This window comes from Felis catus, chromosome B4, assembly GCF_018350175.1.
Source record: "Felis catus isolate Fca126 chromosome B4, F.catus_Fca126_mat1.0, whole genome shotgun sequence".
NCBI classification, from domain to species: Eukaryota; Metazoa; Chordata; class Mammalia; order Carnivora; family Felidae; genus Felis; species Felis catus.
In genome coordinates, this window is record NC_058374.1 from 118101898 (window position 1) to 118127492 (window position 25595).

Below are 25595 nucleotides of genomic sequence, written 5' to 3' on the forward strand. Positions count from 1 at the left end.
AAGTCTAAGATCAAAGTGCCAGCAGTTCCAGTATCTGGTGAAATTTCACTTCCTGTCTCATAGACAGCAGCCTTCTCACTGTGTCCTCAGATGGCAGGAGTGAGGGAGCTCTCTGGGGTCTCTTTATAAGGAAACTAATCCTATTCACAAGGGCTTCACCCTCATGACCTGTTTATCTCCCAAAGGCCCCAGCTCCTAATACCATCACATTGGTGATTAGGTTTCAACATAATGAATTTTGGAGCACACAGTCTATGTCACTAGCTAAAACTGATCTTTCTTTTCTCTGAACCCTCACTGCACTTGGATTGCATTGCAACAAGGAGGAATTGGGAGAGATTAACTTTTCCATAATCCCATAATCCTATAATATCCATTGGCCTTGCTATCATACACACAATACACATATACCTCTTGTGTAATTGGCACGTCCTCCGTCTTATGTGTAGTGCTAAACAAACATGGTTTCTAACTTCCCTTCTAAACATGTTGTGTCTCCTAAACCACTTCTGTGTAGAAATTCTAGGCTACTGTTCACACACTTGGAGTTTCACTCTTTCCTTAAACAAGTAGCTTTGAGCGCATACCTTGTGCTGCTTACAGTATAGCAGCAAGTAAGACGCATATACATGGTCCCTCTCTACATAGAGTAAAGGTGGGATCAATAAATACACAAAAAATGGTATAATTACTTGTAACTTTCCCTGGTCAATTTCTTCAAATTAACTGTGAATTTCTTGAAGGCATTAGGCACGTCTTATACTGGTTGGGTCCTTGCACCATGCTTGGTTGAACTCTCAGTAACTCTTGGTTGATTATTAATTATCTGACCATCTGGACTTCAGAAGAAATTCTAGGTTTGAGGACTTCTTGGCAGAAGGAGTTCTCTGAGGCTGACACTGATTTCTCATTTGGCTCCAACTTTTCTCTATTTTTTCCCTTAAGAAAATAGTCAAGATTTTGAGATTGGTTTATGATGTGGTCAGAGGTTAATTTATTCTCTTAGAGAATCTGTGTTCACCCATGAAATTCAAAGTATTAGACTGAAGTCAGAGGTGCTGTTTTCTATAATTGACTAAAGCTAAACTGGTGAGTAATACAGTCTCTGATGCAGGTAATAGTGCTGAGCTGGCACAGTGCGGGCTCCACCTCAGAGCAGTAACTTGTCTAAAATAAGCTAGTGGGTTCTTTTAACCAAGTTAAACTCTCCCCTACTTTCTGACCCCTGACAGGGCAGGTTTCATCTTATATTCCAAGACGACATCACTTGTGTTCTCACACTCGGGACTTGGTTAAAGGAACTTTTATTGGACTAGAGCCTCTCATACTGCCCGGAATTCTCTTGTCTTGTTACTTAATAAGGTTAAGGGCTGCATTGATCTTAAAGTGACCACATGGCCCCAGTCCTAGCAACCTGCTGAGAATAAGGCTGGAGCTTTGGCAGAAAGAGCTGTGCCTCTTAACTGAGAGAATGGGCTTATAGTACATCCTAGAAAGGAGGAAGCTGGCAGGAAGAAAATAAGGTCACAACCGCCACTATTCTCCTTTTTATGCCAACCAATTATTGATATAGTTTAAGAGTCTCTTCCTTGAGCAAAGCATTTTCCCTTTACATCATGCTGCTGAGACAATGGAATGTTTCCTGTATGTTCACACAGATCACTGCATTTTGGGCCCCCTTTGCTTTTAAATTAAGGGTATGTCCTGATGAAAGGAAGCACTTGCCTCCTAGATTGTGGGGATCACTGTCACATGTTTTTTCAATATGGATGGGGGACTAGATCGACTATGACCCAGTTAGAAGTTTTTATGTTCGATTCATAGTTAAGACTCTTTCCATTGTCAAGAATACAAATGGAAGTCTGTGGTTCTTTGTCAGTATTGCTTGTTTCATGTAAGCAAGAGTCAGTGTATAGATGTGTTGTTAAAAATCTGAACTACCTGGAGAAAGTTTTTTTTTTTTCCTAACTTTATCAATTCCCTATGACTGTTATAGCAAATTACTGCAAATTGAGTGGCTTAAAACAACACAAATGTATTATCTTATAGTCTGGATATCAGAAGTCCAAAAGGGGTCTCACTAGGCTAAAAGCAAGGTGTTGGCAGATTGTATGCCTTTTTGGAGGCTGTAGGAGAATCTGTCTTCTTGCTTTTTCCAGCTTCTAGAGACCGTCTACATACCTTGGCTCATACCCCTTTCCTCTGTCTTCAAAGCCAACAACACTGGGCTCAATCTTTCTCACACTGTCATCTCTCTGGTTCTCCTTGGTCTTCCCTTTTAAGGACTCTGAAGATTACAGTGCCCCACCCAGGTAAACTAAGGCACTTTCTTGATTAAGATCAGTTGATAGCAACTTTAACTCCATCTGTACCCTTAATTCCCCTTTGCTAAGTAACCTAATACATTCACAGGGTCCAGAGATTAGGTTTGTGGACATCTTTGGGTGGGGGTGGGGGGCATTATTCTGCCTACTAGAGGAATTAGGAGGTGGTTTTTTGTCTTTTAAAATTTGATTTTGGTAATTCCAGGACCTGCACCATGATTGTGGGTTTTTATCTGTCAGATAAAGAATCTTTAAATTTAAATCTTCCCAAAGTCTTTACTGGTCCCAATTCAGTGTAACTTCACAATATTCTCAATCTTGCAATGTAAGCAATCAGACACAGGGGTGGATTATCAACCACCTATTTCATGAGCTTAGAAACTGCTGGTGAATTGCTTATTGATTATGTATGACTGTGACATGATTGTCTTTGCTTTATTGCACATCTTTGTAGTGCTTACGAGAAAGGATCAGATCCAAACTTGTTTCCGATGTGACTTAACATTCCCAGACCACCTTCCCCAATAGGCTGCTTCTTCGAATATCTGGTATTCTTCCAGACACACAGACTGGAGACTTGGGTGTCATCTTTGACAGTCCAAAGTGTGTATTTTAGTTTCCAGGGCCCTGACACACAGGATTCTGAGAACACAGAACTTCTGAGTCACTTGCCCTTATTCTGGTCTTTCACCCCTCTATCCATCCTGCTCACTCCAACTGGAAGAAATTTCCCAAGATATCAGTTTCACAAATAACGAATCCTTGTTCCAGTACTTACTAGCTGTGTCACCTTGCAAAATTAATTTTCTTCTCTGTGAGAAACAGGTGAACTGGAGCTAATACACAGTATTTACCTCTAGGGTTGTTGTGAAGATGAAATTTAATACATGTTAGGTACTTTGAACAGTGTGAGGCATATACTAAGCACTCAACAAACATTTGCAGATATCATGATGATGATCATTATTATTATTAATGGATCAACCAGTGTGCATGCCTCTGCTCCTGCCCACATGGTGCCTGTGGCCCAGTCATCTTTTGTGGAGAGACTGACCTCTCCCCAGTCTTCTTCCCCTCCAGCTTCCCCCTACTTACTACCCACCCACACCCCTTAAGCCCAGGAGCTCTTACCTGCTCTTGAGTGAGGACAGGTGAGAAACTAGCATTTATTTCATGAAGCCTTCCTGCTGTATCCCCTCTGGTTCTAAACTTCTGAAAGGCCAGACTTCTAAAGTCTAAAGACTTTAGAAGGCCAGGCCTTCTAAAAGGCCAGACTTTGAACCTCAAAAAAGCTTCTTCTCTTCTTTTTTGTTCTGACAACCTTCCTGAGTTTGAAGCTTTACTGTTTGGCCTGAATGGGGAAAGTGCCAGAGTGTAAATGAGGAAAATACTAGGGATCCCCCCTACCCAAACACATACATGAACACACACACACCTGTTAAAGTATTAAAATATCACCTGGTGTAAGAAGAGCTTTGAATAACAACAACAAATATTTAAGCTCTTTTTTTGTGTTCGGCACTGTGTTTGGCTCATCACCCACCTGTTCCATCTCACTTCTGGCTACGCTTTCATGGATCCTCTGCCTGTGACCTCCACTTTACTCCCTGACCCTAGATTTGCATTCCCACCACTGAGACTTGGCTTCTGCTATTTCTGCTGTTTGGATTTCCTCCTCTTCCTTGTCTATTTACCCATGCCCTCTCCATCCTTTATGGCCCATCTGTAACACTGACCATTCTAAAACCCGTAGATCCTCCTTCAGCCAGACACTGTGAGAGATACAAGTGAAGTAAAAGGAAAGGATCTTGCCATTGAAAAGCTAACTGAGGAGAAAAGACACAACAGAGAAAACCCCACAATACTGTTAAATTCTGGGGTAAAAATCATAATTGCTGCACAGGTATCCAGAAGTCATAGTCAAGTGACCAGTTATAATACCAAATCAACACATGTATAGAATTGACCAAATCCTTTCATCCTTGAAGCAGGTTTCTTTTAGGAGTTTATGAACCCGTTCCGGTTACTATATAAATTAGTTCAGGAGCTTCCCACTTTCAGTAAATCTGATATATACAAAACAGGATTTAGAAAACACTTTAGGTCATGATTATTTCCACCAAAATACTTACCATAACATTTCTTCTAAGGAGCAAGCAAAGCTTATTGGCTAAATAGATGTAAAACATGATTTGATTTACATAATGGTTTATTTGTACAGAATTTCAGGACAGATAGCCATTGAATAAAAATGAGACAAACCTGTAATTACTCTACGAAATAGCCTGGGGTTTCATGAGTTAATGCAACTCCCTAGTAGTCAACTTAATTCCTTCCCAGGAAGAAATGTGAATTGAAGTTTTGGTAGAAGATATTAACAGAGTATGTCCAAGAGATAATTAAGTGCTCATATTCATCAATTTGGTTGCCCTGGGCGGGGAGTCTCACCTCCATTTTCACTTATTTATGACTTTATTTACGAATAATGAGCCACTACAAAAAAAGCGTTTGAACCAACAGAAAGGAGATCTTGAAATTTAGATTGAGTCTGTCTCTAGAGCAAGGATTCTTAAATGGGATACTCAAATCACGGGTGAGTTGTAGGGAGTTGTCAAACACTGGAGAATGTAAACGAAAAACTGTGTGTGTATGTGTGCTTTTTGGGAGGAGAGGACCAGAACTCTGAACAGATTTTTCAGAGGGATCTATGATATCCTGTTTAAATTTTTTTTTTCAACGTTTATTTATTTTTGGGACAGAGAGAGAGACAGAGCATGAACGGGGGAGGGGCAGAGAGAGAGGGAGACACAGAATCAGAAACAGGCTCCAGGCTCTGAGCCATCAGCCCAGAGCCCGACGCGGGGCTCGAACTCCCGGACCGCGAGATCGTGACCTGGCTGAAGTCGGACGCTTAACCGACTGCGCCACCCAGGCGTCCCAATGATATCCTGTTTAAAAAGCCATTCTTCATTCCCCATGGATGAGCTTCAGGAAGTTCCATCAACTTCCTTGATTTGTATCAAAATCTTACATATCAAATATACCTGGGACAAAGCCAAGTAGGTACCCAAACTCTTAACTGCCCCCCCCCCCCCCCCCCACCGACGGCTTTGCTTTGCTTCTACTCCTTCACCCTTCTCTACTCTGGCATTAACATTTGCCTATTTGGATTCTGAGAACTTGACTTTATACGAAGTTTCATTAAATACATTTTCTTTAGTATTGTCATATGACTAAACTAGAACAATTTAGTAACAAGTTTGATGCCTTTATTGAAGGGAAAACAGCCCATGGACTGGAGGAGCACAATGCCTCATAAGCAGTGGAGCAGTCTTCTTGAGGGATTTTGGGCAAGAGCGGGTTTTATCGAAAGTTAGAAGAGGCAGTATGGAGGCAGGGCATGATTGGCTCAGAGGTCAGGGATTTCCTAATATGGTGAGCAGATCCTATTTTCTAGGGTACAGTAAGCTGGCTAACACTGAGTAGGAGGTTTGTGATTGATGTTAGGTTTCCTAGATAGCGAGGGATTTCTTAGTGCAGGCCAAGTTAGGTGTAGATTTGTGATGTGAGGCCTGCATGTTGTGGGTCCCGATATGCACATAAACTTTTATCAGTGTAGGTGTACTTTGTGAACATTCGAGTGTCTTGAGTGGGATCACCGTATGGTCTTTCTTGAAGTTGTGTATTTGTTGTGAATTGTCCAAATTTATCCTTTCAGAGTGGTCATTTAGTTTTTGTCTGGGATATTTTATATGGCACGGACCTTCTGGTGTCAATTTATTTAGTAAGCGTGAGATTATTTGTATCATTGTTATTGGTTATTACTACTTTACTGTATTTTTTTCTGCGTTAAAGGTTGAATTAACAATACCATTTGTGTACATTTTTGTAAGCATTGTCTAAATCATAAGCTAGAAATAGCTCCATAAAAGACCTCAGAGGGAACAGGGGAACAACCATATTGTAGAATAATTAATGAAGAGAAAACACCTTGTTAGGTTATGTTGTGATAATGAATGTTAACTATTGAGGTAATTAAGCCCATTGTAATGGGATTTGAAGTTGTTTTAACATTAAGTGCCTATCAATTTGGAGAATGGAAACACAAAACTTTTCCCCATTGAAATTGATTGTAATAATATTTTTCAGAAATAGCCCTACAGATTCCTTTTCAGGAACATATTATTCTCCAGTAGATGGTATGACTCTTTTGTTCTTGTTCTGTCTAGTCTCTTTTCCACTGTTAACTGACCTATGACTATATTTACCTCCACTAGTTTTAGGGAAAATGCAATGTATGTGGTAAACATTCTTCCTTGTCATCAAAGGTAGGTGACTTTTTCCTGTTATACATACACAAACGCGCGCGCGCGCGCGCACACACACACACACACACACACACACATACACACACAACTTACACTGTAAATGTGGGTACCAAAGGGAAAAATGAGGATCAGTGATTGCCTTATAGAACTTTATGTAAAATTTCCCTTCCTATAGAATGTCTCAATTTTCCTCAACATTGACCAGAAGTGCAAAAAGACCTCTGTAAGTCTGTTGGGCATGTGTATGTGAGTGTGGTGTATGTGTTGGGGGGTGGTTCACCTGGAGGGATATTGAGAAGAGACAGAAAGATTTCTATTGGTTTGGCAGTGCTACAGGAAGATTTTGATAGATGCTGTTTACTGTTGTCGAAGATCCGACTCAAGCCTTCTGGAGAAAGGTCATTAGTGACACCCAACAAATCACTTTTATGTTGTAGCTGATGTGAAAGTCAAATGGAAATTCTTTTTAAAAGTCAATCAGAGCAAGGCTTACCATAAGTCTGGTTAAATTACCTTTTCTCAAATTTACCAGTGTATGGGCTAAAAAGCCACGACCAAGACAGCAGAAATAATGAAAGAGAAAAAATCCAGCTTCAGTAAACACTGTGGGGATGAGGGCCTAGAAGAGAAAAGTTTTTCAGGGCAATACAGGCTTTCCAGAGCCAGGACAGCACAGCCCCCTTCAGCTTCATGTCAACAATGTGAACACTTAGCACAGAATGCTGCCGGCACTGCCGGATGAAGCCTGGTAGGCAATGACTGCCAGCTCAAGCATAAAGACCAAAGGGAATGGAAGTTCGTGATTAGGAAATTGAAGACTGGCTGAAAACTTGAGATTTCCTGTACTTAGCTGGGGGGCTCATGAGAGATTGATTAGAATGCACACCAAGAGGCCAACTCTTTTGTCTCTACTGCTCTACATTGGACTGAAGTGGTGGGGTGCATTCCTGTGCCATTATTGGATTTGTCTCTGAAGATTTAAAGCATTCAAAAGTAAAATTCCATTGATCTGAGAGGTCAGGAAGGGCAGGAGAAGGCATTATAGGTTTAATTTCCAGTTCTGGGTGACTTCCTAGTACTTTACCTCCATCGCTCAGTACTTCATCCATAAAAGTGGAGGAAATGTTAAAAAAAGAAGGAGGAGGGGGGGAGGAGGAGAAGGAAAGAAAAGATAAAGGAAATATTCATCAGAAACAATGCAAATGAAAAAAAAAGTAAATATGCTAAATACTTCTAAAAGAAGTGAAAACGAACATTGTTAATATCATTTTGGTCAACATCATATAGACGTTATTGCTATAAATAAGAAACAAAAATAAGACAAGAAATTGTGTACAGTAGTAAACTATGGTTGTTACCATAAGAAGTTTTTGATATAAGGAGAAGGAGAAGTTGGGGTTCTACCATAGTGTTGAATCCACACAGTGAAATCCACATATCTAAAAGGAAAAAAAAAAGAGAAAGGACCAGATTAATTTGGGTAGAATTGAGATGCCAACAGATTGTCCACTGTGGGTAACTTGGGTGCTCCTTACAGGTATGTGTGTAGCAAGCTGGGTTACATGTTGCTTCCATATCTCTGGGAGTCCTGATGACAATGAGATGCTTTCCTCTTCACCACTGTGAACTCCTTCCACGTTAGCCCTTTGATTAATTCTGCCAATTTTGTGTACTGCCGGAGTCATTTTGATTTAGTGACATTTAAAATCCATCACCTGTGTTTTCCTCCTCTTTTTGTCTAAAGTCAGCATAGCTGATCTCTTTGATGTACAGTTGCCCTGTGCTTCTGAACTTCAGAATCCCACAGAGAGCCCTGATGTGGTGCATCTGACTTTCCTAATTCAGAAGAAGAAGGCAGAGCTGAAGCACATCTGTAATGGAAAACCTTTTACATAGTAAATATGAATGGCCCTGTTCTCTCCTAGGTCACATTTCATATTTAACATCAATTTCATAAGTCAGCCTTCCTTTCTCTTCTTTCTATTTGATACTTTCATATCAGGATTCTTTCTGATCATTTCCAGCTAAATCAGTTCACACATTGGTGATGGCACAGTATTGTTTACATTCCAACTGCATGTTTATAACAGGGATATACATTGTCAGAATGCTAGAAAAAATGAAGAGGTGAGAAAAGAAGGTATGTGTTCTTCATAATTATGTCCCTAATGCTTATTGTTCCTGCCTAGGTTTGCCCAGCACCTTTCCTGCTGGATATTAGATATTAAATGTGTATTTTCCCCAAGAAGTAATTTCATCTATGGGTGAAAGCACCAATGAGCAAAATGCATAAGAAAACCCAGGTTTCCCAAATCAGTTTTTTAAATTGGGTGTTTCTGACTTTTAGGTGAAAAAGATATTGGTAATATGTTTTGTAATAAGCATCTAAGCCAGAGAAAGCTGTTCTCTCCAATTTGGGGATCCTCTCTGTTCACTCCATGTTTCTTGCCAGTCATTATAAGCAATGGGAAAAATTTTGTCTTCCTTTGGTCAGTAACACTATCAGCACTGTCTGGTGTTACATTTTCTTTCTCAGGCTTTTCTTTTAATTTTTAAGAGTGATTCCATCCTGCTAGTTCCTTACATAAGAGACCCTGGAGTCATCCTATGCTTTTGTTTCTTTCCCCTCTCATTCCCATATCCGATGAATCAACACATCCTATTGACACCACCTTCAAAATATTGAGAATATGACCTTCTTTCACCATCCAGGGTTCAAGCCACCACTGTGGTTTGTCTGGATAGTCACAGTGGCCTCTTGATAGGTCTCCATGAGACTTTTCTCTGAAGCGCGACACCCAGAGTGACTCCTTAAAACCCTCTTGAGTCAGATCATTAAGCCTCTCTGCTTAAAAACATTTATGGCTCCTCATCTCATTCAGAGTAAAAGCCAAAATCCTCGCAGTGGCCTCAGATGTGGTTCAAGTCATCTCTTGGACTCTATCTCGGATCTGCTCTTCCTCCCATGCTCCTTCCTGCTGACCACACTTATCCTTGCAAGGCCGTGAACATGCTGTCCCAGCCTGCACTTGCCATTCCTTCCACCAGGATGCTCTTCCCACACTTACCACCATGTCCCAGACTGCCTTTAGGTATTTCCTCAGATGTTGCCTTCTCCAAAAGTTCTTCTCTGATAACTATATTTGTAGTGGCTGTAAATTCCTGACATTCCCATCCTGGCTTTCTTTTTCCTTGTATCACTTATTGTCATGTGACTTGTATTTTACTTATTTATTGTTAATTGTGGGTCTCTCTCCCTGGAAAGGGAACTCTTTAAAACCTGAGGGCTTCATCTGCTCTGTTCCCTGGAACTCAGCAGGGAACCGACTCGTATTTGTTAAATGAACGAATGAACACTTTCCCACTGTTTTGACCAAGCTGCAATGTTTATCTCCATTAATCTGCCTTTTAATAAGCCAAGTAGACTGATTTTATATATGTATGTACATATATATATATACACATATATATTACTTTTATATATATACATATATATGGTATAGCTTAATGATATGATTTAATATGTATTTAAAAGTAGATGACAGAAAGAAACTCTAACAGATCTATACTCCTCAAATGAATGTAGCTCTGTATGTAATTACTTTAAATTTCATGGGAATCAAACTTATTGATCTAGAATTGCATGCTTCTTTATCAAATTGCCTTAAAACCATTATTCGTACTCTGTTACCTCCTTGAGCCCATCTATTCATATCCCTCATACTTAGAAGTCTAGAGAGATAGTCACATTGCCTGGCTGTGAGGGAGAAAAAAATGCAAGAGGTTTGGAATGTGGTAGAAAAAATGGTTATGGTGATACAGAGGTGGAGTAAATCAGGTGTAATTGATCATTTATTATATGTAAAGGACATTCAGTTTTTGAAAATTATTGTAATGTGCAAACCCTGGAAGATGTTAGTTAAAGCATCATGTCAAAGGTGAAATTATAAAAAGGACTGTGTGAAATCTCTTCTGAATATTTTTTGGCATTACTGATTGAAGAAAGCTGTAACAATATTTCTCATAAATAGTAGTGACTACAGAAAAGCCAGACCTCTTCAAGAGTGGACTGCTCTCAAAAGCCCATTAAAATAGCATTTCAAAGTCCGTTAATAAGCCTAATTAATGGCGTCCTATTTCAGTATTAATGACACAACTCTAACATGGTCTCTGGCTTTGTAACAACAGAATACACAAAGAACAGTGGGATGTGAAAAATAAAAGTGGACAGTGCTTGCCCCTGTTATTCAGCTCAAGAAACTTTGAAATCACTTGAGTTTTATAGCTGAAACTGCTTTCATAGAATTAGTTGCCCCTGTGAATCGATTTCCTTTACCTCTAAATTGTTATATAAATACATTTATGTATTTATGCTTATGTGAATATTGGAGTATAATGAAAGATGATGAATCTAGTAAAATGCTTTATTTGGTGTAGAAGTGTTAGGTGCTCTACAGTCAGCAGAGTCAGGTATTTTTATCTTATTTAACTTGTAAAATTATTGTGTGGACACATAGTATTTTGGGAAGTCCATTTTATTTACCTTTATAAAACACTAATTTATAGTGCCTATACAATGTCAATCTATCATTTTCCCCTTTATTTAAAATAATGCTAAATTTGCTGGTTTTAGTCTACTGTGATTTAAAAAAAAAAATCTTTGTAAAAACAGATATAGAAGAATGCCTTTTTTTTTTTTTGCATTTTTTAAAGTTTTCCATCCAAATCATCACCAACTAATACTAGACAGGTTTACACCTGCCCATAGTATTTTGCAGTTTAGGGTACAATGGCTATTACACACCCATCTCCTGTACTTAGGTGATTAAATTTGTGTCACAAAATGTGTGACAGCAATGGACTTGTGCATAGAAAAGACCTACAACATTATTGACAACCATTGGAAACCCTGAGAGGTAGTGTTGCATTTAGAATTTGAAAAAGAGAGAGGAGGGGATGCTATGGGATGGATTTCAAAATATGTAGCCATTTGCAGCACATTGAATTGGTTTTCTGCAGTCCTTGTTTATTTCCTCATAATGCTCTTCATAAGCATTGACGTGTAGAGCCAGTGCTTTTGCAGATATGAATTTTTCTCTTTGCAAAACAAAACTATTTTAAGAAATTGCTAGTAAGGTAAAACGGAGAGTAGCCAAACAACTAGGGTTCTGAACCTATCTTTGCCACCTACTAGAAGTTTGACTTCGGGCAAGTAGACTAATTTATCTTTGCCACCATTACTTCCTCTGTACAATGGGAATGCTAATTGCATCTACCTTAAAGTCTTGATATAAAGATTAAAAGAGCAAATATGCCTGAAACATAGCTCTATTAAATGAATGAATGTTTGCGCTTTGGATTCAAGATATCAGGATTTGAATCTTTGTTTTAATTATTAGCCATATGATAAGCTATACAACATTTCTTGGCTTTGGTTTTCTCATCTGAAAGATCAGAGGAATCGTTTCTATCTCATAGAATTGTTGTGCAATACCAAATGAAATGTTATTTTTCACTATTAGAGGGGAAAATTTATATATTTAATTCTCTGTACTTTTGGAAGAATATGGGAAAATGGTTCATTTCTATTAGTGGGAATATAAATTGGTACAACTATTTTGGAGGACAATTTGGCGACATCTCCTGTCCTTTAAAGGAGTACCTTTTTTTTTCCAGGAATTTTACTTCTTGAAGTTTATCTTACTGATAAGTAAAAATATATGTGCAAGGATACTTATTATACCACTGTTTATGATAGTAAATAATAAATGATAATCTTTACAATGAGATTATGTAGTCATGAAAAGGAATGAGATTGATACACAGAAATGGAAAGACATCCAAGAATTATTATTATATTAAATAGTTGAAGAATAATAAATGATAGGCATCATGTATACACACATGCATATATATGTGTGTATACACACATGTAGTTAAGTATATATAGACATAAAAATATGTAGTACCTTGTGTGTAACCAGCTTAATATGCTTCACTAACTTGGTACACAGATGAATATATCTCTGTTGTTTTTCCCACTAATTGCTTGTGTCCACCTTCCCTAATGAAGTGATTTAGGCAGTGCAAAAGGGACACGTCAGTCCAGCTCCCAACACCAGGGGGCGCCAGCACAGCAGACTCTTCTCAGCCCTCTCCTGGCCTTCTCATTTCCGGTCTAAGAAGTACTGACTGGTCCTGGCACCAGATGCCAGGTGACACTCACTTGTCCATGCTGTTGGAATGCCTCACTCCCCCAGGATCCTGAGAAGCTGTGATGGCCCATGTCTGTGCTGTGGAAGGATAGCTGCTTTTAGTTTGCACCCACAGGCTCAGTCCTTATTCCCCAGATCAAAGGCCAGTCTTAGCCACGTTCCCTGCAGGAGCCGTTCAGTGGAGACCCTTGGCCCTGCTGGTGAACTGACACCCCTTTTCCCTCCTGGTGAGGCCTCCGTATCCTCTCCTTATGGAACCACCCAACCAGTTTCCCTAACTTCAGGCAGAAGTTCGACTCTGCATTTCCTCTTTCCCAGAAGACAATAGAGACAGAGGTCTTTTCCAGATTGGTCCATCTTCTCTTCACTTTCTGCATACCAAGGATAGGAATGGCTTTTGCTAAATCGCACAGGCCTGAATTGTCTCCTTACACTCTCATCCTAGGGGACTCTTGTGTCTGCTGGCCTTGCATTTGCCTAACTACAAGCAACTTTTTCTTTTCAGAATGAAGAGCTCTCCTTCAAGGTCACTTCTGGATCTGCCTTTTCAAACAGGTGACAACTTGGGGGATATGGATACTTATCCCTGCCTTATGATGCATTCCATTTATCTAGAATGTGAATATTTCTCATGCACACACATTTTATATTTATTTTTTTGTCGATGCCTATATGTATAGAACCTTTCTGGAAGAACACTCAAGAAATTATTAATTCTGTTTATATGAGGAGTAAGAATGGTGTAAGGGGGAAGACTTCTATTTTCTACCTTACCCCTTACTGTTTTGCTTTGATTTTTAAAAAGTTACTTTGTAATAAAAATTTTAAAAAGGCAAAGATAATTTCAAAAAATGAGAAATGAGAAAATATATTTCCCAGCATATGACAAATATTTAAAAATGATTATTTCCTTTCTCTAGCTGTAACTGGCAATTTGTCACCCTGTTATCTGGACAGGAGAGGCTGAGCAGGTCTAACATGTCCAATATTGAGCAAAGTGTTTCTCCATGACAGAAATATGAGAGAAGGGTCAAAGAACTTGCACTGTTTCAAAGTTGGCCAGTGTATATGAGTATTCTTTATCACAGTCTTTGCATACAGGGCTGCCATGTACAGCTGTGTAGGATGTGCACTGAATAAAAGTGTCACACCAAGGGATATGTTCATATAACAGACATAGTAAATTGGTATGTTTATCACTGCCTTTACCTGGAAGTTAAAAAAAGTATCCTGTTCAATAAAAATTATTATATTATGACAATTTCATACAGATGGAAGTAAAGCACATGGGTGCTGTAGAGGAGGTCTGTCATGACCCACTGCCAGAGTGATCATTTCCAACAATGATGGAGAAGTCCCATTGTCTCCTCTTCTCTGACTTCCATTCACTTTCTTAGTTGTACTGTCATCTGCCACTGAATCCTTCTTCTGTCAGAGAAGGAGAAGAAAACAGAGGATGGCATGTACTTTACTCTTCCCTGAGCCCTTTCCTTCTCGAACAAGGTACATTCAGAATTAGTGGATGTGTTTATTGTCATTTTCTGTGAACCAAGATAGAAGCTCTCCTGTGGTCCTTGCCTGTATCAGAGTTCTCTTAAATAGGATGTAAGTGAGTTTAAACAAGGTGATATTTTCGTACCTTCAGACACAAAATCTACTTTCAAATTATTGTTGACTTTGAATGACAAGGAAGCTCAATAGGATTGAGAACCTTTGCTTGAGTTTATCATTTAGTGTATTTGTCAAAACATAAGACACATTGTTAGGACACTGCTTAGAACTTTCCAAAGCATGTTATTTTAATACATTGCTATGTATTAATATTTGTATATGTTGTTTAGGTTTCGGGTAATTTATTTGTAATAGAAGCATTGATAGTTGTGCTTATGTCTTCATTGTGCAAATTTTGGTACTCAGGGTCTAAAAGACAAAATGCTACATAAATACCTATATTTTATGCATTAAAAGGAGTACAGTTCCAAGAGTCTGCCTTGCACAACTGTTAGTCTTATACAGGTACAACAGTTTAGTACTCTGGTAACAAGGCCCCAAAGTAGGATATTAAATAGATATGAGGTTATATCAATTAGGACTCTCAGTTGTAAGGGATAAAAACTTAAGTTGAACAGGCTTAAGCATAAAGGGAATTTATTGGCTCCTACAACAGAGTAGCCCAGAAGCAGTGAAGGTTTCAGGACTGATTTGATCCAGAGGCTCAAACAGTGTAATGAGGAAATAATCTTTCTTTAGGTGAGTTTCATTCTCAGGCTTTATGTGCCAGTAACACAACTGTAAAAAGCTCTTCTCCCTCAGTCTTATTGCATCTCTGTAAGACTAATCATGTGCCCATTCCTGAATCAATTACTGTAGCCAGACAATATGATCTGTGTGCCCAGGAATGAATCACATGCCCAAACCTGGAGCCATGGGGGAGTCAACTCTTCTGTAAATTCATGGTCTGAGATAGGAGGAAAGGTTAGTTCCCCAAATGAATGTTGGGATGTGGGTAACAGAAGAAAAGGCACAGGGAAGCAAAAAGAAACAGTGCCCACTTCAAAGGTGGAGAAGTCTAACAAAAGGAGGGTGGATAGTCTACATTTCCAGATGAACATTTCTCTTTAAGGTGTATAAGAACAGAAATAAAGAACAGCAGCTTGGGCATGCCTCGGGAATGTGCAGTGACATCACTGGTTATGTATGTCCTTCTGTTATGCATTCGTTGTTCATTAGATTTACTTAAATCTTAGTGACCTTTTTGTCTAGATCTGATGGAAAGCACTTGCAACGTTTTTTTATTTTTAAAATAATTTCCCTTTTTAACTTCTTTATTTTTTAATTGAAACATTTGCTTTCCCACCCTCCCCTCTCCCGCAATGCCCCTGCCCCTGCCCCATCCATCATATGTTTCTGTTGAAAACTTGGAAAAATCCCATAAACTAAAAAGAGATGAACAAAAACCACTCAGACTCAGCAACCTAAATATTTTCACTATTACCATCTTGGCATATTTCTTTTTATTCTGTTGCTTTATTTTGCATCAGAAATTATATGAATGATTTGGAAGGATTAATGAAATAATGATAATTCTCGGCTAGTAGCTTGGTATCTAGATATAAAGATTCAGGTATAAAATGTTTCAAGAGCATTTAATGTATGAAAACAAACCTCAAAAGACAACTGCATTTTCTGATGCTGTGTTCTATCCTGCAGGCAAGACATTATTCTTTTTCAGGATATGAAAGGTTATTTCAGTGATATTGGCTTAAATCAAAGAGTCAGGTCAATCTGTCATATGTCCCTGAGTTTTCCAATCAACAGGATTTACAATATTATTAATCACATTTTTATGTTATTTTATCAGCTGTAGAGGTTCTGGATAGGGACCCTGTGAGAATATACAGTGTGTCATACATTTTTAATACACTTGATATTAGACCTTCCACAGACCTCCTTTCCATTCATATTGGTATATTCTTATATTAAATCATTTTTCGAATAACATGAAAGTAAAGCAGGCAGAATTCTGCTTTTACTTCTCTTGATGCTCTTTCCTCCTTTGCAAATGGGATCAAAGGTAATGAAAGGTTGCCTAAGTTATGTTAGCCTTGGGCCCTCATAGCCCAGTTTCTCATACTCATGAAGGGCACGGCTCTCTTTAGTTACTGAACAAGATACAAGTTCCTGTGTTCTTTAGACAAAATCCTGTATTAATTCCTGATGGCTCAGACCTTCCTTTCAATTTTGAATTACTATTCCTAGGGTTTGGTGACCATTTAAGTAGAGACCATAAGTCATGCATATTTAGGTTCATCTGTGGCAGTATTCTCTGGGTGCTACTTATGCCCAGAATATCTCAACTTCATTCCTGTACCTTGATTTTTATGGCTACCTACCTGAATGCTATCTCATTCCTGTTTGTTTAAGGCTTGGTTCCTTGAACAAATTCCTACGTGTTCAATCCCTTAGTACTACAGAATGTTAAGTTGAAAGTATCCTAAAAAGTACCTAATCACGGAATTTGTAAGCTACCAGCATTCTCTTTCTTTCGTCTTCCAACTTCTCAGTATATAACTTCATTGTCACCTACTTAGCCAATCTATAAGGTTCAAAGTCACCTTTGACTTCTTTATCCGCCTCTTCTGTCAGCCCTCTGCCAGCCCCAAACCAGTTGGTGTGAAGTTCTGCCAATTTCATTGCCATAGTGTCTATCCATCTCTGTCACCTACCTGTTTTTCCAGTGCCGCGTCCGATAACAGCGCCCACTCTTCCAGTGGGGAACCAGACCACCTTCATACTAAATCTCTGTGGTTCAGATAGAGCTGACACAACTTGTCTCTCAGTCTTTAAAACATTCATTGTCAATCCATGGGCTTTGTAGGACCTTTGAGAAAAGGCACTCCTCTTTCACTGGGGGTGCTAGTTGGAGCTGCTTTTGACCATTTTTCCAGCACTTGATTAGAGCCTGTCTGAAAGTAGAGCTAGGGAGAGTGAGAGGGAATTCCTAGAGACATGCAGAGGTGCCTGGATCCTACTGCATCAGCCTCCGGATTGATTATAGTCCTTTCTTTCCTTAGTTGATGTGAATTTGGTTTCTGTCATTTGCAAGACAGAGTCCTAACCAATACAGAGCCTATGAGCATGTAAATATACCCAATTTTAGTGAAAAATCCTTCCTTGATCCTGTGTCTTGTCTTCAGCTGCTGTCCTTTTCTGTCATCTCCTTCATAGCCACAACTCTTAAAGGAGTAGCTTACCATAGTTTTCATAGCATCCAGTTTATGCAATTCACTGCACTCTGCCTTCTGCCCATTCTGCTCCTCAACCCCACCGACATTGCTTTTCCCAAGATCCCAAACTCTCTCCTTAGCAACAGCTCCTGAGTTTGCCATGCTTATTTACTCTGCTGGTGATGTTTGATACTGAAGACTGTTTTCTCCATCTTCATATTCTCTCCATTTTTCCTGGCTATTCTCCTGCCTCTCTGGATATCTTTCTCAGTCTCAGCCTCCTTTGTGGGTTTTTAATGTCTGGGATCCTGAGGACTCTATCCCAGGTATACTTTCCTTCTCACTCTACACATTTCCCCCTGGGTGATCTTGTCGACTTCAGTGACTTTAATTACCATAAAAATATTGACGATCCTGTATTAGTCAATATTCTCTGGATTTCAATAGACATAGCCCCAATACAAAGTGGCTTAGGTTTAAAGAAAAAGAAAAAGATAATCTCTTGGTTTACATATTGGAAATATACAGTGCTTGACCTGCATCAAGTCTGGTTGTATCTGTGTGCTCATACCATAGCATCTGAGTCCATTGCTTCTATCTCTCGTGCAAGGTTTCCTTATGCCCATTTAGAAATCCCGGTGGAGAATGAGAGTTTTCTTCCCATCTCCAGGAATGACTTTGATTGGTCCATCTCTGAACCTATCACTATGGCTAGAGTGATGAGTGTTCTGATTGGCCAGATCTAGATCACATGGAACAAGGGGATGGTGTTAGCCCCATTTGAACTATGCAAAATAAATTCTCTGTGGCAAAAAGTGTCCTGTTACTAAAAAAGAAAGAAGGAGATATTGGGTGGGTAAAGCCATCAGTGTTCAAAATGACTCCCAAGGATAGGATTTCAGTTTAGATCTCTTTCCCAGGCAAGATTGCTGTATAACCAGCCACCTAATTGACAACTTTTCTTTCTCAGAGGAGGTTGTTCTTTCTCCCATGATTACTGTTTTGGGAAATTTTTTCACTTCCATGCACATGACAAGACCAGTATCATCCTTGGTTCTTGCTCCCCTTTCCCTCCATATCAGAAACCAAGTCTTGTCCATCATGCATTGTAAATATCTCATGTGACAATTAAGGAGAGCCTAGAAAATCACAGAACACCAGTGCAGCCAGTTTGGAACCACACATAAACACTAGCCCACCTCATTTCTTGTTTATATAAGAAAAATAACCCCTATTTGTTTAAGCCACCATCATTTGTATTTTCTTTTCCTTGCAGCTGAAAGCATTCCTAATTGATACAGTGCCCCTGCTATGTGCTCTAATCTGTACACTAATCTCATCTCATATATCATTTATATTTTATTACAATTTGTTATCTAATTTTTTGTCTTCTTAGCTAGAAGGCAAGCAAACTTTAGTGCGTATCTGTCTTGATTGCCGCTGTACCTCCCAAACCTAGCAGAGTGCCAAAAAACAGAGTGCCAGAATAAATCTGATAAAACTGAACCCACATTTTTAGCTGAAGTTGTGTAGTAAGTGAACCTCTAAAGAAGAGACATCAGTAATCAATTTCCCATAGTCTTCACCATTTATATTTTATCCCTGTCATTGATGCCAAGTGTCAGTGGCCACATCAACTGTGCTTATACTGCTGTCTAGCTTCCGGTAGAGAACAGTCTTTGTACCTTTGTGACTACAGGTGAGTGATTAAGGCGTAGCTATAGGTACGTGATTAATAAGTATTTGTTAAATGAATATGTGGCTTGTACCAGGTCCTATACCATCAGTAGTCTCATTCCCTAGGATACTAGAAGCAACTTAAAGGAGGCAAATGCTAATTAGAAACCAGGTAATTCTGGTATCTGGGGTTACACTATGGAAGTGGCAGAAGGCTTTAAAAAGCTAACTTCTGCTTTTACCCATGCATTAGGTCTTGGCTCAAATATCACTTTCTTGGGAGGCCTACCTTAAACTTCCCTTTTCTTTGGGGTTAGAAATCCAAATGCAAAACAGGGAATATAGATGAGTATGACGAGATGATATAAGCAGAAGGGCATCTTAAGCTGTATTCTTCCAGCACAGACACTGTATTTGCATTAAAAACATGGAGAAGTTCATCGTTTCCATAAAGAAAGAGGCTATTTTTCCTGAAATGAGCTGCTTTCTCCATCTTTCTCTTACTTTCTCATTTTTGGTAGTTCAGTACGAAGACAGTGTCCTCTATAGGAAGTTAGTCAGCAGGGTAAGCACAGTGATGGTGGCCACTAACAATTAGCCTCAATGTCAGGGACAAAGTGTAAATGATGAGGACTTTGGGAAATTTGCTATCGATGCCTCTTTTTCACGGGTTTATCTACTAACTCAGCTTTGGCTGGAAATGTGGGTCCAGTTTTGCCAGATCTGATTTTTCAGAGAAGATTTTTATGTGGAACCTATCCATTTTAAAGTTTGGGTCAAATTAAAACAAACAAGTAAACAAAATAAGCTGTGCCAAATGTAGCTGGAGTTCAGATCTGTCCATGGCTCCTGAGTTTGCAACCTCTGTTCAAAGAATCAAACTCTGGCAGCCATTACTTAACACACTTGACAGAGTAGGTGATGAGCATAAAGATGAATGAAGTGTTGGTCTTTCTGCTTCTAATTTCTTCTCCTTTCAGTCTGTCTTCTATGTAGTTGACAGAATGATATTTATAAAATCTAAATCGGGTCACGTTGTTCCTACTTAAACACCAGAACTTTCCTTGTCATTCATTACCTTTAAGTTAGAATGCAAATCAACTAGCATGGTCTTACCTGACTCTTGACCCACCCATGTATCTCATGGTCCAGGCAGGTTGGCCTACTCACCACTGCCTTGGATAGCTGAGTTTGTTCTAATTTTATTCTTACAATTCCCTCAGGCTAGAATGCTTTTCTCCTCATCACAGCCATATTAAATCATGCTTATCCTGCAATTCCATATTAGTTGTAACCTCCTGTATGAAGCCTTTACAGACATATGAGACAGAATTAATGGCTCCCTCTGTCTTCTCACATCACTTTTTCTTATGTCACTGATGTAGCATGGGCTCTGTTTTAATATAGATCTATTTTTAACTGTCTGCCTCTCCAGTTATGTTATGAAACACTCAAAGATAGGGGCCAGATTTGTATCTCTTCTTGAGTAATCTCTTGTATCTTACTGCTACTTTGCTTTTTAAACTTAATTTTTCATGGGCCTGTCAATGCCTTAGCTTCCCAATTAAGTTGGAAACTCACTAGGGTAGAGATTGTATAGCTCATAAGACATCATTCTCTGGTGTACCTAGAGTACATGTTACATAATTATCTTTAAAAGTGTCTGAATGATTGCATCAAAGTCTTTTGGAAAAGAATAATGAAGATGCTATGTAAGACCAGTGATATGCTCTGTTCTCTTTAAAGTAAATTTATTCTAACGACCATTAAACTGGGCTTGTTATTTTTAATATAGTCCAATTTCATTTTTTTAAAAAAACTATAAAACCGGAATTTTAAGTTTTGTAAGGAAATTCTATATTTGTTACATTCAAGTACATGAAACAACAGTGCTTTTTAAATCAGCCCACCCATACTCCATATAACTGTTTTATGAGTGATTAAAAGTTTGCTGCCTTTTGGGCTTACGGAGACAAAATTTGGCCGTCTGGGTGGTGGCTCAGTGGGTTAAATGTCCGACTTCAGCGCAGGACATGATCTCATAGTTTGTGGGTTCGAGCCCCATGTTGGGCTTGTGCTGACAGCTCAGAGCCTGGAGCCTGCTTCAGATTCTGTCTCTATCTCTCTCTGCCCCTCCCCCTCTCATGCTGGTGTTCTGTCTCTGTCTCTCAAAATTGAATAAATGTCTTAAAAATAAAAAGACCAAATTTCACCTTTGTTTGCATTGTTTGTTTGCTCAGCAATGAATACTTTGTCCCATCTTCTGCCCACATTCAGTACAAAGGCAAATATCATCAGGATATGATTGCTTCACTATGATTATTACTACTACACTGGAGACTCATATCTGTGGTGCCCCTGTTGAACCATCCTATGACATATTCTAGTGTGGATCCATCTTAAAGTAATATATAATGTCTGTTATTTAGGATTCTTTGGTTACAAGAAACAGAAATTGGCTCTGCCCGATTTTTATTAGATTGTCAGGTATCTCATAGAATCAATGGGCTTGATCTTTCTAATTCTTGAAAATTCTGACTATATGTTATTTTCATGTCTCTTTTTCCTTTAGATAAATGATATCATAAGAAACTTAACCTTAATTTTGAGTGTAGCAGAATATCTCGTCGTCTCCTTAATTGGAGAACCTCAACGAGAAATAGCTATCCCATCATAACCTTGTGCTCCTCAGCCCTGACTTTCTTCCTCTTTGTTTTGTACTCCATGGAAAAAATGAAGTAATACCAGGAAAGAAGACTTCTCCATTCTTTTAATAGGCACAACTGCATTCCAGACTGTAAGTGAGTTTCAATTCAAGACTAGTGGAAGGTCAAACTCAGGATATTAATGAGAACCATATTTTTTCTTCCTTGGTGGCTATTAAAATGATAGATGCCAGTGGAGTGGGCTAGAGGAAACCCACTCAAGACCTTGAATGTTACCGTACATCGTTAAATCTCACACATACACGTGTCATTTTACATGAGCAGTGTAAGTGCAGCCAAGCTAAGGCCATGGCTGCTTCCTTGTCCTGTCTGTCACTGTGCTGTCAAATCCCATGCAAACAAAGAAGCTTCCCTTATTATTTATTCCATGAGGAACAGTGAGGAAGAGCTGGAGCCAGATCTTGGTGGATGCATTCCTGGGCTGGGTTCAAGCCAGGTCAGAAGGGCAGCAGTCAGGCAGCAAAGCAAATTATCCCATGCAGAATGCTGGCCTGAAAGGTGATCTGCAGAGGTGGAGCTCTGTTTACCCAAATGGTCTTGATCTCTGAATCTTACCTTTCTGTCAACCGTTCTTATGTTTGGTGACAGTTTTAAGGGCTGCTGCTTTACTAGACAGCGGTTATATTTGGTATTTGAAATTAGAGTGGGGAAAAAAAAAGGAAACGTGTATTAGGAGAGTCAGAGTGAGAAAGTGGAGAAGAAGGAAGAATTTGGATAGGTGGTTAACATGCCATGAGTCCACTGTCTAAGTTGATTCATCATTTGTTTACTCAGTCAACCTTTATGGAACACCCTTATGTGCCAGACACGTGCTAAGTGCTGCCTGTGTCAGTGGTCCCCAGGGCTACCCTGAAATTTGATGATTCACTGGAAGGACTCACAGGGCTCAGAAAAGCTGTTACATTTATGTTTATGGCTTATTATATCAAAAGATACACATTAAAATCAGTAAAGGATAAAAGCATGTGAGGTGGAATCCAGGACAGACCAGTTCAGGTTTCTAGTTGTCCCTTTTCAGAGTAGACAGATGGTGCTTAGTTCTCCCCACAATGATGTATGACAACATATGTGAAGTAATATCAACCAGGAGAGGCTCAACTGAGCTCTGTGTCCAAGCCTTTTATTGGGGGTCAGTCTCATAGGCATGGAGCACCACGTAACTGATCTTAGCTGCCTGAGTCTCCAGCCCCCACAGAGGTCAAATTGATACCGTGGGATGCAGGGCCCAAAGCAAACAAAAACAGGCACTCACCGTAAATTACATTATTGGCATGAACTATCCAGTGTGGCCCAAGACTCCAGATATACAAAGACACTTTATCAGGCAGGATATCACAAGGCTTTAGAGGTTATCTCCCCAAAGCTGGTCAAGGACCAGTTCTTATTCAAGACAAGTGGAATGTGCAGGGTTCAACACCCCAAACCTGCTGAATTAACCCTTTACTGCACACTGGGGATGGAGCTCTTTCTCCCAAGAGCCCGGAAGTCTCGTTATACAAACAAATACACATACAGTAACACAGCCAATACTGTATTCTGTTACTTTGACCTAGCTTCATTTCTTTATCTTCAATAGCTAGAGTATCTGTGCCTGTAGCTGCTATAGTTACTGGGGATAAAACAGTTTTCTAACCATCACCCCTGCTCTCATGGAGCTTCTGACTCTAGCTGGGGGAGGTAGACCATAGGCAGATATATTAATAGATATATCACATATCAGATCTTATGAAAAAAGTAAAGCAAGGTGTAAGGGGGGGGTAGTGGGAGATGGGGATATGGAGGCTGGTGTTTTATGTGGGGTATTGAGAGTAGGTCCCACCAATAAGATGGTATTTGAGCCAAGACTTGAGGTAAGAGAGAGGGAATCAAGTGGACATCTCAGGAAGGGATGTTCCAGGTAGAGGAACAGTGGGTATAAAGGCCAGGAGGTAGGAGCATGCTTGTTTTCAAGGAAGAACAAGGAAGCCAGTAGCGCGGCAGCAGAGGGAGGAAGGAGAGTGAGGAGGAGATGGGTTACAGAGGGGTTGAGGCCTGGATGGAGAGATGGGAAGACTTGAGAAGGTATTGAGAAGAGGAATGGCATGGTCTGCATTATGTTTCCAAAGGATCTCTTTCATGCCTGTGAGGAAGATAGACTTTAGAGAGCAGGAATGAAAACAGATGAGATTGGAGGATGGGGGGGAGGGCGGGGGAAGCACTAATGTAATGAGGTGGTGGCTTAGACTAGGCTTATGGTGGCTGAAGTGGGATGGTTAGAACGAGTCCCAGTCTGTATCAATCTCAGAGGTAGAGCTGCAGGATTTTCAGACGGAATAGATGTGGAATGTGGAGGAATGAAGGAAGGAGTAAAGATGACTCTACTAAGATAAGTAGTTTCTCAGTCTGAATTGCCCAATAACCTTTAACGTATAAAATATTTACCTGGTGCTTTAGGATGAAACACCTAAAGATCAAATGGAATTAACACTTAGGTGGAGTTTTATGATTAAGAAAATTTTATTTAATTGTGGAGCTGTGACTTGGTATATGAATTAATACTTCCATTTTATAGATGTGACATAATGCCAGGAGTCAAGTTCTAGGCATTAGTGAAATCTAGCAGGCATGATTGGTTCATCCCTACATCTTACCTTTTCATGTATGACATCTCTTTATTCTTTTAGCCTCTGCATCTTTAGAATGCCTTTGGCTACAGGTAGTAGAAAGCTGAGTCAAATTAGCTTAAATATTAAAAACATTGCTTATGTTACATAATTTCAAGTCCAGAGATGGGATGAGATGCGGTTATGGTATGATCAGGGCTTAAAGACGTCATTGAAGACCCAGGTTCTTTCTGTCTCTCTAATTTTTAACATGGACTCCCTGATAGCACTAATTTTCCTTGTGGCTGCAAATGGCTGCCAGTGGCAATCTGGGCTCCATGCTTTCTTGTTCAAGGGAAACTTAAGAGGGAAACTTATCCTGCAAATGTGGGGTCAAAGTCTTTCTCATTAGTCTTACTGGAGCACCTTACCATCCCAGGATCAATGGCTGCCACCAGCTAATGTCATGCTCCAATTGGCTTTATTAGGCGGGATCTATCCCTGAATCTGGGAAGGAAATCACCATCCTCTGACTCATGTATGTGGCAGGCAATGGGCACAGTTAAAGCAAAGGTCCTAAAGAGCATGCCTGGAACATTCCAGAAATGACAAGATTAGAGTGGCTGAAAAGAAATGAATTGGGGATTGAGTAGTAGGGAATGAGGTTTGAGGGTGAGAGAGGCAGACAATGTAGGACCCTGTCATATAATGAAATGGGAAGCTATTGCAGGGTTTTGAAGAATGGCATGAGCTGACTTATATTTTAAAAGGATTCCTTTGACTGTTATGATAGAAATAGATTATAGGGGACAAAGGTAAAAGTAGAGGGACCTACTCGAAGGCTAATGCAGTTATCCAGGCAAGAGGAATTGGTGGCTGACACAAAGGTGGTAAGCAGTTGAGGTTGTGAGAAGTGACTGGATTCTAGATATACTGTGAATGCAGAGCCAACAGAATTTCTGAAAAGATTAGATGTAGGGTGTGAAAGAAGGAAAGGTCAAGGGTGTCTCTACTGT

At 39.6% G+C, this 25595-nt stretch overlaps 1 long non-coding RNA gene across 1 annotated transcript in view; it reads left to right on the forward strand.

Moving 5' to 3' along the window:
- The window catches only part of LOC123386693, a 69791-nt gene extending 45672 nt beyond the window's left edge, over nt 1–24119 (forward strand). The window contains exon 3 of the long non-coding RNA XR_006600989.1: nt 13373–24119. This is a non-coding gene — a long non-coding RNA (uncharacterized LOC123386693). The remainder of the gene's footprint in view (nt 1–13372) is intronic.
- Nucleotides 24120–25595: the final 1476 nt, after the last annotated feature.